At 45.8% G+C, this 18907-nt stretch overlaps 1 protein-coding gene across 1 annotated transcript in view; it reads left to right on the top strand.

Annotated features, from left to right (window-relative positions):
* The window catches only part of LOC144685209 (solute carrier family 53 member 1-like), a 108146-nt gene that overhangs the window by 8342 nt on the left and 80897 nt on the right, over positions 1 to 18907 (top strand). The window lies entirely within an intron of this gene.

Here is an 18907-nt window from a genome sequence, read left to right on the forward strand (position 1 = left end):
TTTTATTTTTCCAAATATTTATGGCATAGAACTGCATAAGAAACTTTTGAGATGTGACCTAAATTCAGGAATTCTTTCCCTAAACCTCTCCACCTTTCCCCTTCTTTTAAGATCCTCCTTGGAACCTATCCCTTTGACAAAATGTTGATCACCTAACCTAATTCTTTCACTTGGTGTCAGCTTTTTCTCCATTTACATGCCTGTGAAGTGCTTTAGGATGTTTTACCCCATTAAAGGTGCTAGATAAATGCCAATTGTTTTTGTTCTTTTTAACTTCATTTTCAATCGTGTTGATAAAATACAGGTCAGTGATGAATAATTAAGCTTCTGAATGTGTCCCTATCAGGCAATGGCAATGCTAGAGGATTTAATTAATAATCACCTTCTACCCTGGTTGAAATATGAAATCATTCTTTCACATCAATAATTTAGCAAGGTAAAATGTTGTTCCACTGTTTGCAATTACAATTTCAAAGGCATCTTTACAGGACCGCAGGAAGGGTATTTAAAAGCTGACTGTGCTTGGTCAGTCTCTTACACATCTGTAAGAGAGTTTGTGTAAGGAACATTCATTAAAATAAAAGTGAAACATTAAAGTTCAGCACAGGACAAGAGTTTGGAGGATCTTTTTATCAAGAACTGCTCAGAGGAAATACTCGGTGGAAAAAAAATTAAACCCAAGTAGCTGACTTAACGAGTTTTTATTTTCTAAAATGGTTTGCTAAACATTTACAAAGAGGTAATTTGACAATATGACACAACAACATTTTACATGAATGTTTTTGCAATGAATCTGCAGCATTCGGCCGTAAGTCAGACACCCTGTGAAATGTGAGTCTTTAGGTGGCAGCAGCAAGCTACCTGAGATGTAGCTGCCGACAAATTTCAAAGCCCCGATAGTATTTTTCAACATCTATCTATTGTCTTCAGTGCGCGTGCAGAAGTCCAGAAGTATCAATCAATCCAGAAGTAGGTTTGTCAACACAGAATCCCACACCATCAACATCCTGGGGGGTTACCATTGACCAGAAACTGAACTGGACTAGCCATATAAATACTGAGGTTACAAGAGCAGGTCAGAGGCTGGGAATTCTGCGGTGAGTAACTCACCTCCTGACTCCTCAAAGCCTGTCCATCATCTACAAGGCACAGGTCAGGAGTGTGCTGGAATACTCTCCACTTGCCTGGATGAGTGCAGCTCCAAAAACACTCAAGAAGTTCAACACCATCTAGGACAAAGCAGCCTGTTTGATTGACACCCCATCCACCGCCCTAAACATTCACTCCCTCCACCACTGATGCACAGTAGCAGCAGTGTGTACCATCTACAAGATGCACTGCAGCAACTTGCCAAGGCTCTTTCGACAGCACCGTCCAATCCTGCAACCTCTACCACCTTGAAGGACGAGGGCAGCAGATGCATTGGAACACCACCTGCAAGTTCCCCTCCAAGCCACACACCATCCTGACTTGGAGCTGTTCTTTTGCTGTCACTGGGTCAAAAACCTGGTACTCTCTCCCTAACAGCATTGTGGGTGTACCTATACCACAGGGATTGGAGAGATTCAAAAATGTGGCTCACCGCCACCTCCCCAAGGGCAATTAAGGATGGGCAACAACTGGTGGCTTTGCCAGTGATATTCACAGCCCAGGAATACATTAGAAACAAAGGAAAAATAAAGCTATAATAGAAGGCGGAAGTGCACTGCACATAGAGCCAAAGATGAGTCCAGCACAGAAGGAAGCCATTGGGCCCATTCTGTATGAGTGTGTGAAAATTTCTAACTATATGTTCTCAAAATACTGCAAGGAAAGCTGTGGAATTTAAAAAGTAGTTTCAAACATTGAGTCAGAAAGCTCTTAACAAACCTACCTGACCAGTTGCCTACCGGTCATTACAACTGAACAATCAGGTCTGCACATCCTAGAGAGCAGCGGGATGTGAGAATTTGGGAGGCCTAATGCAGAGACAGGGTTGTGAGGCTTGGGGAACTTGGAGACCTTGGAGGGGAGTGGGCAATCTAAGGAGCTGGGAAGCCAAAGGTATAAGAAACTCTGGGAGCCTGGAAACATGGAGAACAGCAAAGCAAGGGGACTGGGGGGATGGAATGGGGAGATCCAGACAATGGGCAGGCTGAGATTGGCTTGGATAGTGAGCAAGGTTAGATAGGCAGGAGATCCAGACAGCAGGGGCATTGAGGCAGACAGAAGGCCAGGACAGTGCACTTAGACAGGAGGGAGGCTGGTAGAGTATGGAGCCCTAAAGAACAGGAAGAGCAGCATTGTTCAAACAAATTAATTTAAGTGGCTTCAGGAAAAGGTTATTGAAAACAAAGAATCTGGAGATGTTCAAATAAATGGGGGCTCCTGAGGCATGCTACAGCTCATCTGGATAAACCAGTAATCCAGCATGAACAAATTAACAAAACACATGGAACACGGTAGTTTTAGACCAATTCAGTTTGCTTGGTCTACTCAGAAGAAACTGTGCCATCCACTGTACTAACTGCCTCACAAGTGTGACATAACTGGGGAAAAGGTCATCTTTCCCAGTATGTTGTCCTTGTTTCTCCTTTCATTCCAATTATAAAACAATTATATATTATCAACCTATCTGGTAAGTTTGCAGATGTCTTGCCCTTCTGCTCACTGTAAGAAAAAGTCCCAGTACCGTGAATGTTCCCTGTTTATTCTCTGCAATCACCTTGACTATTGGATCAGGAAATCAAATCTCATGATTATCATTGCTTTTGGGATTAGAGTATGGAAGCATCCCATAATGTACAGTATCAAAGAATAGTGCAGGTATTTCTGATTAGTTTGCGGCATGAGTGAGAAATGCCATTGTAGCACATTGTACCCATCAACTCTCCTGTTTATAGTCTGATCTTTGAAAATCCAAATACACCATGTCCGCTCATTCTGCCTTAGCCACCCTACTGGTTACATCTTCTAAAGTTCAAACAGATTTGTCAAACATTATTTCCCTTTCATTAATCCTCTGCCCAGTGTTTGTTTTGGATCTTCACAAACACTTTCTTCCCTTTAGGGACAGTGGGGAAGGGTTAGTAGTCCAGTTATCCACCTGTTTGAACTGTGTCATGAATGCACTCTGCCCAATCATATTATGATCTTCCAAGTTCTCTGTTATCATGTCCCTAGTAATAGGTTCTAGCAATTTTCCTGTGACTCAGGCTAACTGGCCTCTCATTCTCTGTTTTCTCTTTCCGCCCTTTCTTGAATAGCAGGGTTACGTTTGCAATCTTCCAATCTATTGGGATCATTCGAAAATGTAGGGGACTCTGAAAGATCAAAACCAGTGCATCCATTATCTCTGTAGCCACCTCTTTTAAAACCCAAAAGTGTGGGTCATGGGGTCCTGGGAATTTGCTGGGTTTTTTTACCCATTAATTCCACCAGTAATATTCTGTAAATGTTTGCCATTGCCTACTATCATGCAGGGCCAGTTCCAGCTCAGATGGCTAGCTTGTGGTTCAGAGTAACACCATTCTGGCTGAGGTAGACTTGGCACCTGCCTCCTCGCCCTGCCCCTGAGTTGGAAGGCAATGGCAAGCCGGCACTGACAGAAACTGCCAAGAAAACGGCTCAGGATGAAGCATCAGCAGGTCCAAGATCCTGCCTTTGGGCAGAGCTCACATGAGTGCACTGTACTTTCTTCTGATTTAGCTGCTTGAGGTTTCTGTAGTGGTTACATGGTACCAAATCTAAGGCAAATGTATAATTAGAGGATTCAAAGGATTAAAGTAAAATAGCAATTATGTGTAAGAGGAAACTATAGGTGAGCTGATGGATACAGTTACACACTTGCACCATGCTAAAAAAAAACCAGGAGATCTGACGGTTACACACTAATACCCGTCACACTGTTGAAATAGGAGAGTTAATGTGCACCAGTGTTACACACTTTCATCACCCCATAAATAGGAGAGCAAACTCAGAAAATCAAGATGTAGAATCAGTTCAGGTGAAGCTAAGAAACAGAAAGAGGCAGAAAATAACGCCAGAAGTGATGTATAGGCCCCCTAACTGGTTGTAGTGTTGAACAGGAACTCAGGAAATTAGAGGAAATTAAAAATGTTAATAAAGTAAGCACAGGAGACTTTAATCTTCATATAGGCTAAGCATACCAAATTTGGAGTACTAGTGCAAAGGATGAGTTCATGGAATGTATTCAAGCTAGTTTTCTAAATAAGTATGTCAAGGAACCAACTCAGGAATAGGCTATTCTGAGTCTAGTACTGTGCAGTGAGACGTTAGTAATCTTGTGGTAAAGGAGCCTCTGGGGAAGGGTGATCCTATAATGATAGAATTTTGCATTGAGTAGGAGGGTGATTAAGTTAAGTCCAAAATTAGGGTCTTAAACCTGAACACACCAAACTCTGCAAATATGAGGGGCGAGTTGGCTAAGATTGATTGGGAAACTAGATTAAAATACATGACAGTAGAAAGGCAATGGTAAACATTTAAAGAATTAATGAATGTTTCACAATGATTATATATTTCTTTAAGGAACAAGAAGAGTAAGGGGTGTTTGGAGAACTGCACTTACAATCTATGTCCTACTGTCCAGTTGTGACTAACAAGAGAATAGTATTAGGTTAAAGGATTGGGTTATACTGTTATACTGATGGTGTGTATTCAGATGTTTTCTTTTGCTAAACTAACATATTTTCCAGCACTTGCTCTCTGAAACCTAAGGAACCAGGATGCAATAGTACATCTTTAATCAGGTTTACTGAAGTGATTACACTTGTCTATTGCTTTAAGTTTAGTCTTAAATTCAGTGACCGCTGCTTCTAAATGGGCTTATGCTTCTCTCTTTAAGAAACAAAGACTAAAAATTAACATTACCATAATATAAAGAGAAACCAGTCATGGTATAACATTGGTAGAGGTTAGGGCAGTCTGACGATGCCTGTGGGAGTTAAACTACCTTGCAGCACTGACTGAGGGCGAAGCCAGCTATAACCCAAAGGGCAGCACCCTGAAACTGAAAACAATTGACTTAGTTCTCAAATCTCACAGACAGAAAGTAGGACATAGATTGTAAGTGCAGTTCTCCAAACACCCCTTACTCTTCTCATGTGCGTGTAACAGTGATGCAAAGCTACCACACAGAGTAGCTGGGGCAAATAGCATTTAAGAGGAAGCAAGATAAGTACACGAGGGAGAAAAAGATTAGAGGGATATCTTGATAGCGTTAGATGAAATAGGGTAAGAGGTGGTTTGTGTGGAGCATAAACATCTGCATAGACCAGCTGGGTTGAATGACCTATTTCTGTGATGTGCATTTTATGTAATTCTATGCAACAATACTTCCTGTGAATTCATAATCTTGACCCTAGATCAAAACCACAGGCTTGATATCTCAATCAAACACAAATGAACTTAGCCAAATAAATAATCCTGAATATGTCTAGGCTACTTGTCTATAATTTAAAATATTGAACCAATTTCCAAATACTGAAGTAAAGTATTAGTGAAGGCACAAGTATTTTCCTAGACTCTGACCAGGCTACTTTAAGCGGCAGTGCCACCAACACAATGTGTAACTATAAGGTAGAAGGGTTTCAAACCTTGAAGAACCTGCATCTTCAAGAAATGTAAACCTGTTAAATGAAACAGAAACCATTAATTGATTGCTTATGTTAACAGTCATTAACTTTCACTCTGTAACACAAACCTGGCATTCCTTCTCTAGCTGTGAACTGATTAGGGCCTCTCGACATCTTACAATTTGTATTCTCTGTTCTGTTACTTGATTCTTCAATACCTCATTCAAGTTTCAAGATGGTTTCCTTCGACAGCTACCAATTCATGTAATCCAGTTACAACAAAAACAGAGAATGCTTGAAAAGCTCAGCAGGTCTAGCAGCATCTGTGCAGAGAGAAACAGAGTTAATGGTTCGAGTCTGCATGACCCTTATGGACCCGAAACGTTAACTCTGTTTTTCCCTCTCCACAGATGCTGCCAGACCTGCTGAGTTTTTCCAGGATTTCTGTTTTTATTTCAGATTTTCAGCATCTGCAGTATTTTGCTTTTGCTTTAGTCACATAATCCAGCTGTATGCTATGCTGAAATCTTCCCCTTAAGCTTCTGCACTTCATTCTCCTTTATTTATTAAACTATGTTGAGGGCTGCTCTAACTGATTAAGACTTGACAGGTTATGAAGAAAAAAGAAAGACTTGCATTTTTTGGTGCCTTTAAGTCCTCAGGACCTCTCAGAGGGCTCTGCAGCTAAAGAAGCACTTTTGAATTGTTGTCACTGTTGTATATAGGAAGCCCGGCAGCCAATTTGTGCACAGCAAGCTCCCAAAAACAGCAATGAAAGAATCACCAGATAATCAGATATTCACGTGGGTTAAGGGAGAAATATTGACCAGACAATGGGAGAACTTTCCTGCTCCCTTTCAACATAGCTCCACAGAATTGTTTGCGATCACCTGAGAGGGCAGATGGTTTAATGTCTCATCCGAAAGATGGTACTTCCGATGGTGCAGTACCTATCAGTTTTGCACTGAAGTGTCATCCCAGATTTTGTGCTCAAGTCTTTGGAGTGGGGCTTGAACTTACAATCCTATGACTCCAATGACACTGAATCACCTCAACATTACACAATGTCAGTGTGTAACAGCATTATCCATTAGCTCATATATTTCCTCCCCCTTCATATACCATGCTCTAAGAGGGCTTTGGTGACCATGGACTTCCATTGGATTGGTCCATGATGATGCTTGACCAAGTACTGCTGTGGTTTGCCATTGCCTTCTGCAGTATGGCTGAACAGGAAACTCTCCTGCTCTTACCGCCTGCCATCAGGCGCATTGGAAGGATTTGCTTGCTGCTCTCAACCTGTTTGGCCACATTATGAACGCATCTTCCATGGCCATCAAGTCCTGGTGTGGGACTTAAACCTGGAGCTTCTGGCCCAGAGGTAGGGTAGTGTAAATCTAAAACTCACACCCCCAAAAATCTGTGCTTTGTCAGTCGAAAATTTCAAACCTAAGATTGATAGATTTTTGCTAGGCAGGGGCATTAAGGATGATGGGACCAAGGAAGGTAAGTGAAGTTAAGACATAAATCAGCTATGATCTAATTAAATGGTGGAACAGGTTCAAGGGCTGAATGGTCTACCCCTGTTCCTCTGTTCTTATGGCACCCTTCAGCCCACTATTTATAAAGTGTGATGAACGTAACTGTGTAACACTAACACTCATCACGTACCTGTCTCAAACCATTTGACCTTCTAATGCAGTTTCATTTCATTTTATTACACATTATATGAAAAAGTCTGAAGAAGAATCATACGGACTCAAAACGTTAACTATGTTTTTCTCTCCACAGATGCTGTCAGACCTGCTGAGGTTTTCCAGCTTTTTCTGTTTTTATGTGAAAAAGTCTTTCATTTCTATAGCGCCTTTCACAATGACAAAGCATCCCAAACCACTTTACAGCCAAGAGACATACTTTTGAGGTGTAGTCACTGTTGTAATGACTCATTCCTCAGGGCAATGCCTTGACTAATCAGGATCAAGCTGCCTGGTTTAAATTTCAAACAATGCTTGGCAGTTAACTGTCAGTCACCACCACTGGTGCATTCTCCATGGCAATGTCACTTGCCAACCAACCAGCACTCTCTTCACATACAGTATAAATTGTTTTCCCCTTATATTGGTATTCTTGCGAGTGCCCTGATGAGTGCAAGACAAAAAGCTTAGACATGTCTCTTTTTTCAGCAATACTCAAGTTCTGTACTACCAAACGACTAAAAGAAATAATTACACAAAAACAAAGTTCTCTGAGAAATGCTGTATTATCAACAAAAAATTATCCAGCCTTCCTTTTACTATTATCCATTCTGGTGGGTAATTCTGATAAAACATCATTTCTCCCTGGCCCTCAGGTGTTCCAATCCAACATCACAGATCGTATCCATGAATTTTGGAATGTGAAAGTCTGGTGTACCTCTAACAATGTGTAACTCTATCCTGATTGTTACATTTAGTATGTATGTAAAGAATTGATTTCTATATGGAGTAGTGCATTCATTAAAACGTTCAAATCAATAGGCATATAGTATATGTACTCATCCTCCTGAACCACTGTAAATATTTAATGTATGGTCAGCATAACTGAGCATGTCTGTGACCCATTCTTCATCATGAGTTCCACATGCTGGCTGCCTTACATGCAACAAATCACATCTGCGCACACACATCGGCATCCCAAGGTCATGCAACATGTGACATCAAAACAAGCCATTCCTACTTTTGGCTACCTATCTAAAAGGCCACATTGTGTTTGGATATCTTTGCTTATAATCTTCCCCTGCATTATCCCCATACTTCAGGTATTTGCCAGATTGCAAAATACATTTCTCATTGTTCGTTATAAGCAAGGACTCAAACATCTGCAAGAGTACTCTATCAATTAACTGTTCTCAACTACTGTTTCCTGACTTTCACTAAATTGTGAATCAATTCCTGATAGATGAGGCAGTGGCATGGTGGTATTGTCACTGGACTAGTAATCCAGAGACCCAGGGTAATATTCTGAGGACCCGGGTTTAAATATACCATGGCAGGTGGTGGAAATTGAATTCAATAAATTTCTGACATTAAAAGTCTAATGACGACCATTAAAAGCCATTGTTGATTGGTTCATTGGTTAGGGAAGGAAATCTGCCGTCCTTACCTGGTCTGGCCTACATGTGACTCCAGGCCCACAGCAACGTCTGATAGTGTCTGGGTCTGCAGCAGGCGGTGAGAGAACCAACAAGAGGGAAAAACATACTTGATGTCATCCTCACCTGTCACAGATGCATATGTCCATGACAGTATCGGTAGGAGTGACCACTGCACAGTCCTTGTGGAGATGAAGTCCTGCCCTCACATTGAGGAAACCCGTGTTGTGTGGCACTAAGACCATGCTGAATAGGATGGATTTTGAACAGATTTAGCAACTCAAGATTGGGCACCCATGAGGCACTGTGGGGCCATCAGCAGCAGCAGAATTGTATTAAACCACAATCTGTAACCTCATGGTCCGGCATATCCCCCACTCTACCATTACCACCAAGCCAGGGGATCAACTCTGGTTCAATGAAGAGTGCAGGAGGGCATGCCAGGAGCAGCACCAAACATACCTAAAAATGAGGTGCCAACCTGCTGAAGTTGCAACACAGGACAACTTGTGTGCCAAACAGCATAAGCAGCAAGTGATAGACAGAGATAAGTGATTCCACAACCAATGGATCAGATCTAAGCTCCGCAGTCTTTCCATATCCAGTTGTGAATGGTGGTGGACAATTAAACCACTCACTGGAGGAGGAGGCTCCACAAATATCCCCATCCTCAATGATGGGGTAGCCCTGCACATCAGTGCAAAAGATAAGGCTGAAGCATTTGCAGCAATCTTCAGCTAGGAGTACCGAGTGGATGATCCCTCTCGGCCTCTTCTGGAGGTCCCCACCATCACAGATGCCAGTCTTCAGCCAATTCGATTTATCCCACATGATATGAAGAAACGGCTGAAGGCACTGGATACTGCAATGGCTATGGGTCCTGAAAATATTCCGGCATTGTGCTCCAGAACTTGCCACGCCCCAAGCCAAGCTGTTCCAGTATAGCTACAACACTGGCATCTACCCAGCAATGTGGAAAATTGCCCAGGTATGTCCTGTACACAAAAAGCAGGACAAATCCAACCTGGCTGATTGCTGCCCATCAGTCTACTCTCGATCATCAGTAAAGTGGTGGAAGGGGTCATCAACAGTGCTATCAAGCAGCACTTGCTTAGCAATAACCTGCTCACTGATGCCAAGTTTGGGTTCCACCAGGGCCACTCTGCTTCTCACCTCGTTACAGCCTTGGTTCAAACATGGACAAAAGAGCTGAGGTGAGAGTGACTGCCCTTGACATCAAGGCCGCATTTGACTGAATGTGGCATCAAGGAGCCCTAGCAAAACTTGAGTCAAAGGGAATCAGGGGGGAAACTCTCCACTGGTTGGAGTCATATCTAGCTCAAAGGAAGATTATTGTAGTTGTTTCAGGTCAGTCATCTCAGCTCCAGGACATCACAGCAGGAGTTCCTCAGGGCAGTGTCCTAGGCCCAACCATCTTCGGCTGCTTCATCAATGACCTTCTTTCCGTCATAAGGTCAGCAGTGAGAATGTTCGCTTATGATTGCACAATGTTCAGCACCATTCGTGACTCCTCAGATACTGAGGCGGTCCATGTCCAAATGCAGCAAGGCCTAGACAATATTCAGGCCTGGGCTGACAAGTGGCAAATAACATTTGTGCCACACAAGTGCCAGGCAATGACTATCTCCAACAAGAGAGAATCTAACCATCGCTCCTTGATGTTCAATGGCATTACCATCGCTGAATTCCCCACTATCAACATCCTGTGGGTTACCATTGACCAGAAACTGAACTGGGCTAGCCATATAAATACAAGAGCAGGTCAGAAGCTAGGAATCTTGTGGTGAGTAACTCGCCTCCTGACTCTCCAAAGCCTGTCCACCATCTACAAGGCACAGGTCAGGAGTGTGATGGAATACTCCCCACTTGCCTGGATGAGTGCAGCTGCAACAATCAAGAAGCTTGATACCATCCAGGACAAAGCAGCCCACTTGATTGGCACCACATCCACAAACATTCACTCCCTCTAGCACTGATGCACAGTAGCAGCAGTGTGTACCATCTACAAGATGCACTGCAAGAACTTGCCAAGCCACCTTAGACAGCACCTTCCAAACACATGGTCACTACCACCTAGAAGGACAAGGGCAGCAGACAGATGGGAACTCCACCGCCTCCAAACAACTCCCCATCCTGACTTGGAACTATATCGCCATCCCTTCACTATTGCTGGGTCAAAATCCTGGAACTCCCTCTCTAACAGCAATGTGGGTGTACCTTTTCTTTAAATTCATTCACGGGATGTGGGCTTCGCTGGCTGGGCCAGCATTTATTACCCATCTCTAGTTGTCCTTGAGAAGGTGGTGGTGAGCTGCCTTCTTGAACCGCTGCAGTCCATGTGGTGTAGGTACATCCACAGTGCTGTTAGGAAGGGAGTTCCAGGATTTTGAACCAGTGACAGTGAAGAAACGGCGATATATTTCCAATTCAGGATGGTGAATGACTTGGAGGGGAACTTCCAGGTGGTGGTGTTCCAATCTATCTGGTGCCCTTGACCTAAACTACATGGACTGCAGCAGGTCAAGAGGGCGACTCACCACCATCTTCTCAAGAGCAATTAGGGATGGGCAATAAATGCTGGCCATGCCAGCAATGCCCACATCCCATGAACGAAAAAAAAATTCCCTTTGCTGGTTTGCTCCCAGATGGTCTATACTTCTTGCGCATACACACACTCACATAGCCTTTTTATTCAGACTCTGGTTCTTATTATCACAACGTTTGCCATTATCACCCATGATCATCTCAGATGCTGATTATAAACCCCAGCTACTTGTGCAATTCTCTCGCTTCGAGCTCATTACCTTAGTCCCTTCCTCTGTCTAATTAACACATTCGATAGTACAATCTTGCCATATCAACTACATTAGTACTGGAGTATCCTTACTGTCCAATGAACTATCTGTAACACCCCTGTTAACGATTTCTTTCACAATCTGCTCCAAAGCATCTTCAGTACATTTACTTTGGGTATTAAACCCTTCTTGAAGTAATTTAAGATATTTCTATTAGTTCTCCTGAATAATTTATGTCAGAATTTGGAAAAGCACCAAATGGATTAAAACTAGGCTATTGAGAGGATAAGCTTTAATTTGTCTTGTCGTCACGTTGTGACTTTTCATGGCTCCTTCTGGTGATTGCTGTAAACTAGAAAATCATTCAGGTGAAACAAAACTTGATGTACTCAACTTGAATCTTGAAACAAAAAAAAAGCCTCAAACACACCATTTACATTCAACATTGCAAAACTTAGCAAAATTATAATTCGTAAATATTCAAGTAGATCGGAAGATTCGATCTTAAATTCTTCATGAATTAATGGAGTACAGGGTTAATTATTCCTTGGCTGCAAAAACTTTGAGAAACCTTGTAGGGCTGGAGTCAGTCACCACAACAATTTCAGACTTGCTGTATGGGATTTCAAAGAAGCAGCGATTTGGAAGAATTGGAATTGATTTAAAGCCAAACATCATCCTTTAACCACAACTTTGTAATTCTTCAACCACACTTCCATTAAAATAAATTGCATTTTTGGTGGTACAACATCTCCTGTAGATTAATAAAACACGTTGCAATAAATTTGACATAAAATAAAACTTGCACAAAAATACTGGGACAATTAAATCATGGATATGATTTGCCCAGTCAAATACCTGTGATTCTGTCAAATAAATTTCACCCTAAATGGGTGAAACGGATTTCCAATTTTCGAAGATTATTTGTGAAAACACAGAAGATTTTCCAAACTTGACAGTAGCAGAGATGCAGGGTATAACTTCGACAGCAGCTTTCAAACTCTGCGGCCTCTACCACCGAGAAGGACAAGTGCAGCAGATCCATGGGAATAATGGCCACCTGCAAGTTCCCCTCCAAGTCACACACCATCCTGACTTGGAAATATATCGCCGTTCCTTTACTGTCGCTGAGTCAACATCCTGGAACTCCCTCCCTAACAGCACTGTGGGTGTACCTACACCACATGGGCTGCAGCGGTTCAAGAAGGCAGCTCACCACCACCTTCTCAAGGGCAATTAGGGATGGGCAATAAGTACTGGCCTGGCCATTGGCACCCACATTCCATGAATGAATGAATAAAAAAAAAACCTATAAATTCTTAAGAAATGCAATAAAAACAGAAAATGCTAGAAAACTCAGCAGGTCTGGCATCATCTGTGGAGAGAGAAACCAGAAGCTGGAACTTTCCGCTCCCATTTGTGGCGGGCATAGTTGGTGGCGTGAGCGGAAAATACCACAGGATGGCCCTAGTCGCGTTTCCCGGTGACATAAAACCAGGGCTGAATTGTCCCCTACCCCCGTCAATGGCGGGCCACGTTTCCTGCTGTCCAACGTCGGGAACTTAATTTTAATGCATTTGCGTCACATCATTATGCCCACATGCCAGAACCAGCCCCCCAAGTGAAACTTGATGTCGGCATTCGAGGGCTGGGGGGTGCAGGCAAGTCGCTTTTTCCTGGCTGGCTTTCAGTGCAGTGCCGGGGCAAGGGCTCCAGTCTGGGTGGAGCTGGGTGGCTGGGAAAGGAAGCACAGAATGATGGAAGTTCACAAGCACATGCTGGGTTAGGGGGTGGGGAGGGTGCTGGGGGAGGGGGGGTGGTGGTGGGTGGGTGGTGGGTGGAGGGGTGGGTGTGAGGGAAGCGGCCATAAGCTTGGAAAATCTTGTCAGAAGTGAGCATTCCTCCACAGCTGAGACTGTTCAGCAGCAGCTCCATTGACATGCTTGGAGTCGGGCCTCTGAAGCTTCTCTACCCACACAAGCAACGCAAAAGCATGAATGCGCCACCAAATGCTCCAGAACGTTGCACCCCTCAGGCACGGACTGCAAATTAATATGCATTTTACGGGGCAGCAAAACAATTGGCCGACTGGGCAAGTTGCACAATCCCCTTGTGAATGGTGGCCATGGCGCAGTCACTGGTGGAGGTGCTCACAGCCCCTTGCAATGTCTTTATTCAGGTTTGGATCAGTGACCCTCATGGTTCAAGCTAACAGCACAGGCTTGCAGTGGGGGGTTAGGAGAATGTCTGTGCCTGAGCTGAGAGCACAGCATGCAGTCCAATGGCCGAAGCTGCTGCCAATCGGTCAAGTGGAGTGGGGCGGAGAGCCAATAAGCGAGCGCTGTGTGCACTGGCCATCCAAGTGGTGGCCAGCACTTTCCTGCATGCGTGAAGGGGCCTTGAGATGTAGCCGGAGCTGATGGCTTAACCAAGAGAGGTCCTCAGGGCATATATGCGAAACCTTGCATCACTCGCTTTGACACTGCAGGAGGAGAACATTGGGATCATGGAGCCTGGTGATTTAGCAGTCTGCCTCATGGCTTACAGGGAGCAGAGAAGAAGAAGAAGAGAGCAAAAGAGGCGCCTGGCTTGGCAAAGGGAGGAGCACCACCGTCAAGATGAAGGGGCGGCAGGGCCTCCTCCGGACGCAGCTGAAGATCCACAGTGAGCCGTCGCTTGTAGGCGCCTCGCTAGGCCCAGGGTCTATAGACGGTGCCTGTCATTCCTGCAGATGCGTGAGAACCAGTGTCGCTGAACACTGTGGATGTCCAAGGAACTGATCATTCACATTTGCCACTTTCTGCAGGGTTTGGTGCCACGGGGACTTGGAGGGCATCCACTGCCAGTGGCAATGAAAGTGACCATGGTGCTCAATTTTTTACACCAGTGGCTCCTTCCAGGGCTCCACCAGTGACCTGTGTGGGATCTCACAAGCCTCCATCCACAAATACATCCAGGAGGTTACGGATGCCATCTTTGCGAAGGCACAGACCAGGATCAGGAAAGCCAGGAACCAAGAGCTCTGGGATTTGCACAGATCTCAGGTTTCCCACAGGTGCAGAGTACCATCCGCTGCACTCAGGTGGCACTTAGATCTCCATGGCAACAAGCAGTCCAGTATGTGAACCACAAGGGCTTCCACTCGCTGAATGTTCAGCTGGTCTGTGACCGCAACAAATACATCCTACAGGTCTTTGCACCATTCCCAGGGAGAGTCCACGGCTCCTACATCCTTAGCGGGTCTCAGATCCCTGGCAATTTCCAGGGTCCACAGAGGCTGCAGGGTTGGCTCCTCAGGGACAAAGGCTACCCACAGAGGACGTGGCTGATGACACCTGTACGGTGGCCTCAGACTGCAGCAGAGTGACGGTATAATGAGGCTCATGCCACGACCTGGACTTTGGTGGAGCACACAATTGGCACCTTAAAAATGAGGTCCTGGTGCCTTGACAGGTCTGGTGGAGCACTGCAATACAGTCCACTGAGGGTGTCGCGCATCATTGTCGCTTGCTGAGCGCTACACAACCTGCCGCTGCAATGGGGGAAGGGCCTGGCTGAGGAGGAGATGGAAAAGCTGCATGTCTTCTTCGATGAGGAGGATGTTGAAGGGGGTAAGGGTGATGAGGTCCTAGAAGGCGAGGATGCCAGCATTGAGGCCATCGCACTGGCCAGACGAGGCAGGCGCCCTGGTGAGCGCCTGATAGCTGCAAGATTCATGGAGGATGATGAAGAGATGCAGTCAGGACAGTCCTGACATCATCACCTTGAATCTGTGAACGTTTGACTCCTGTGTGGCTGATGGCAGTGCACATACCCTCAGTGCTCAGGCTCATGTCATGGAGATGCAGCAGAGGCCATAATAGTCGCTAGATTCAAGGAGGATGATGATGACATGCAGTGAGGACACCACAGATCTTCACATTGCCTCTGTGAATGTCTAACTCCTGTCTGGCTGAGGGTAGCTCGCTTGCGCTCTGTGATCAGGGTCATATCATAGAGATGCAACCATAAAACTTTAAATGCACCTGATCCTTTGTCAGCCTTCATCACGTGACCCCTTCAGGAGCACAGGGTTACCAGTTACAGATACTGAAGAGATGGGGGGCCAACCCCACCTTAAAGGTGCTGAGAGCAGACAGAGAGAATGATGGAACTCTATGACGCCTGCCCAGAACATTCTAGCAGGAATGACCAGCACCATCGAGGTGCAGGCATCACTAATGTGTCCATTGAGTGTAAAGCTGGACCATCACTTTGGTCTGAAGGTTACACTCTGCACAGGGAAGAGGCCCTGGACTGAGACACCTGCCTTTATCTTGTGCAGGAACCAAGGTTTCACATCTGAGTGACACGAACACTGCTCATCATAACAAGGAGCCACAGGCAAGGAGACATTCTTGGGAGTTTATTTACAATCGTGAACATTATGTACGTGAACATTCTGCTCCCCCAACATCCACAGCCGAGGTGGAGGCAGCCCTGCTGTGCCCTGTCTGTGATGACCTTGGTGGGCCATCCATTGGAGGGCTCCAGCCAGCTTTCAGGGTCCTGCTGTGTGGCAGTGGCACCTTCCCCAAACTATGAAGCTGGAGTCACAGGAAGTGGGGATTCGGATGGGCCGGATGCTCCCAGAGTCACCTGGGTGGATGGCCCTGTGTGTGCATCTGCTAATCTTCCCCTCTATGGGTGCCCAAGGGCCCCTGGCTGACTCCTTGAGAGGAAGGGACAGCTGGAATGAGTTCAAGATGCCCCGTGCCCCTCTCGCGTTAAGGGGCATTAGTGAACTAGAAGGGTTTACGACAATCAACAATGGTTTCATGGTCACCATTAGACTTATAATTCCAGATTTATTTTTTAATTGAATTCAAATTCCACCATCTGCTGTGGTTGGATTCGAACCTGGGTCCCCTGGATTACTAGACCAGTGGCAATACCACCATGCCACTGTCCCCCTGGGATGGTGGATGCCAGCAAGTGCCTCAACGATGTGTGATGGGTTTGTGAGCGTGTGAGTTGAGAGTGATGAGAAGAGTGATTCACCCTGCCGGAACAGAGGAGATCATTCAACCTCTTGCGGCACTGGGTGGCTGTCCTCTTTTGCAGGGCGTTGGCGCTGACCATCACCACCGCCACTGCCTCCCATGCTGGATTGGTGAGCTTGGCGGCTGGTATTCACCCAAAGCTGGCATTGGGGGGAGGGGGGTGCGGGTAGAGGAGTTCGGGAGGGGTTTCCACCGTGTCCAGCAGGCAACCCAGAGAGGCATCACTAGATTTGGGGGCTGCCGTCTTCTTTGTTTTCGGGGCCATCGGGCGCCTGGAGCAGTCCTGGTCTGAAGACATGAAGTCAGCTGTGCTCTTGTGCGCTCTAACTATGGCCCCGGAGTGAGGAAGCACGGAGGTCACCGCGCCCGCCAGTGATCCGGCGTGTTTCCCATGCATGAGGCGGGACATAGTGGGATGCGGACAATACGGTGCAAAAACCTGTCATTGTGGCTGGCGGGAAAAACTCCTTTTTCTCATGCCCGCCACCGCACTTAAGTGCAATTCAGGGAAAATTCCGCCCAGAGTTAACGTTTCGAGTCCAATATGACTTCTTCTTCAGAAGAAGAAGTAGTTCCAAAGTTCTGAAGAAGAGTCATATTGGACTTGAAACAATGGGGAGGATTTTCTGTTCAACCTGCTGGGGCGGGGCCCCGCTCGCTGATGCGTAATTGGACACGTGGTGACGTCGGGCATGCGTCCCGACATCACCACGCGTCATTCCGATCTTTCGTTCGGTGGGCGCGCACAGGAGGCGGCTGCGCACCCGCCCGACTGTCAAAGGCCTATTAAGGCCATTAATTAACCAATTAAAGATGTTGGCAGGGCTGCCCGTCCAACTTTAAGGTTGGCGGGGGGCAGGCGAAGAGCCCAAGCGGCCTTCGCATTTTTCATGAAACCTCACCCACGGGCGGGATGAGTTTTCATGAAGGGTTTATTACATTAATAAATATCTTCCGAACATTTCAAAAACATGCCCCAGCTCGTGTGACGCTGTCACTTGAGGGGACATGTGTAAGTGATTTCTTAGCTTCTTTATTTAAAATTCACATTATGAAATGGCAGCTCTGTGCCTCAGGGAGATTTCTGCGCTCTTCCACACGCATGAGCGTTAAAGAGCGTAGGCCCCGACTCTCCATCCTCCCCCCACCGCCCGCACTGGTAGCGCTGAGCGATTCCGGGCGCACATCACGCCGGGCGGGCCTTAATTGGCCCGCCCATGTAAAATGGCAGCGCGCAGCTGATCGCGGGCGGCGATCGACTCCATGCTCACCCACGCCAGCTCCTGACCAGCTCGCCCGACGGGGAGAAAGTTCACCTCATTATCTCTGTGTTTCCCTCTACAGATGTTGCCAGGCCTGCTGGGTTTTCCAGCATTTTCTTTTTTTTATTTCCGATCTTCAGCATCTGCGGTATTTTGCTTTTATCTTAGGAAATGTAAATCTGATTAAACAAGCCTATGCCCGCTGGAGTTTTAGAAGAAGGAGAGGGCATCTCTTTGAAACGTACAAAATTCTTAGAGGGCTTGACAGGGTAGATACTGTGAGGCTGTTTCCGCTGGCTGGGGAATCTAGGAATTTTGAGAAAACAAATGAGACAAAGCAGGAAAACCTTAACAGCAGCCAGCATGCTCACAACAATCTCCCACAAAATATCAATGTGAACTGTTAATCTGTCTTTGTGATATTTATTGAGAGATAATTCTTGGCCAGTACATTGGGAGAACTCCCCTCCTCTTCTTCGAAATAGTGGCCCTGGGATCTTTCACATCTGCCTTACGGAGCAGATCGAGCCTAAGTTTGGCAGCTGACAGTGCAGCACTCCCTCAGTACTGCACTGGAGTGTCAGCCTAGATGTTTGCGACAAGTTTAGATATGACATGAACCACAATCTTGTGATTTAGAGATGAGTGTACTACTAACTGAGCCAAGGCTGACACATCGCACAGTTGGTAAGCCCAGGTTAGTTAGCATCAACTCTTTTAATTCAGCTCAGACCTAAAATCAGAGGGACACAATGAGCAGAGTTTTCTGTGCCCACTGACTCCGGGCATGTTTGGCGACGTGAGTGAACAATATGGCGAGAAGGCTAAAAATCGTGAAACCAGTTTGCAATTGTCCACTCTGCCCGTCAATGGCGGGCCACGTTTCCCACTATCAGATGGTCAGGAACCTCATTGTGATACATCTGCAAATCATTCTAAGCCCAGCTCACTGGAATCATCCCCCACCCCACACTGGATAATCATCTCTCCCCCCACGCTGGATCATCGGAGCACGTTGGTGTGATTGCACGTCGACATGTTTCACAACTGGACATAAGCGACGTGCACCTGATGAGCTGCA

This window comes from Cetorhinus maximus, chromosome 10, assembly GCF_964194155.1.
Source record: "Cetorhinus maximus chromosome 10, sCetMax3.hap1.1, whole genome shotgun sequence".
Classification (NCBI taxonomy): domain Eukaryota; kingdom Metazoa; phylum Chordata; class Chondrichthyes; order Lamniformes; family Cetorhinidae; genus Cetorhinus; species Cetorhinus maximus.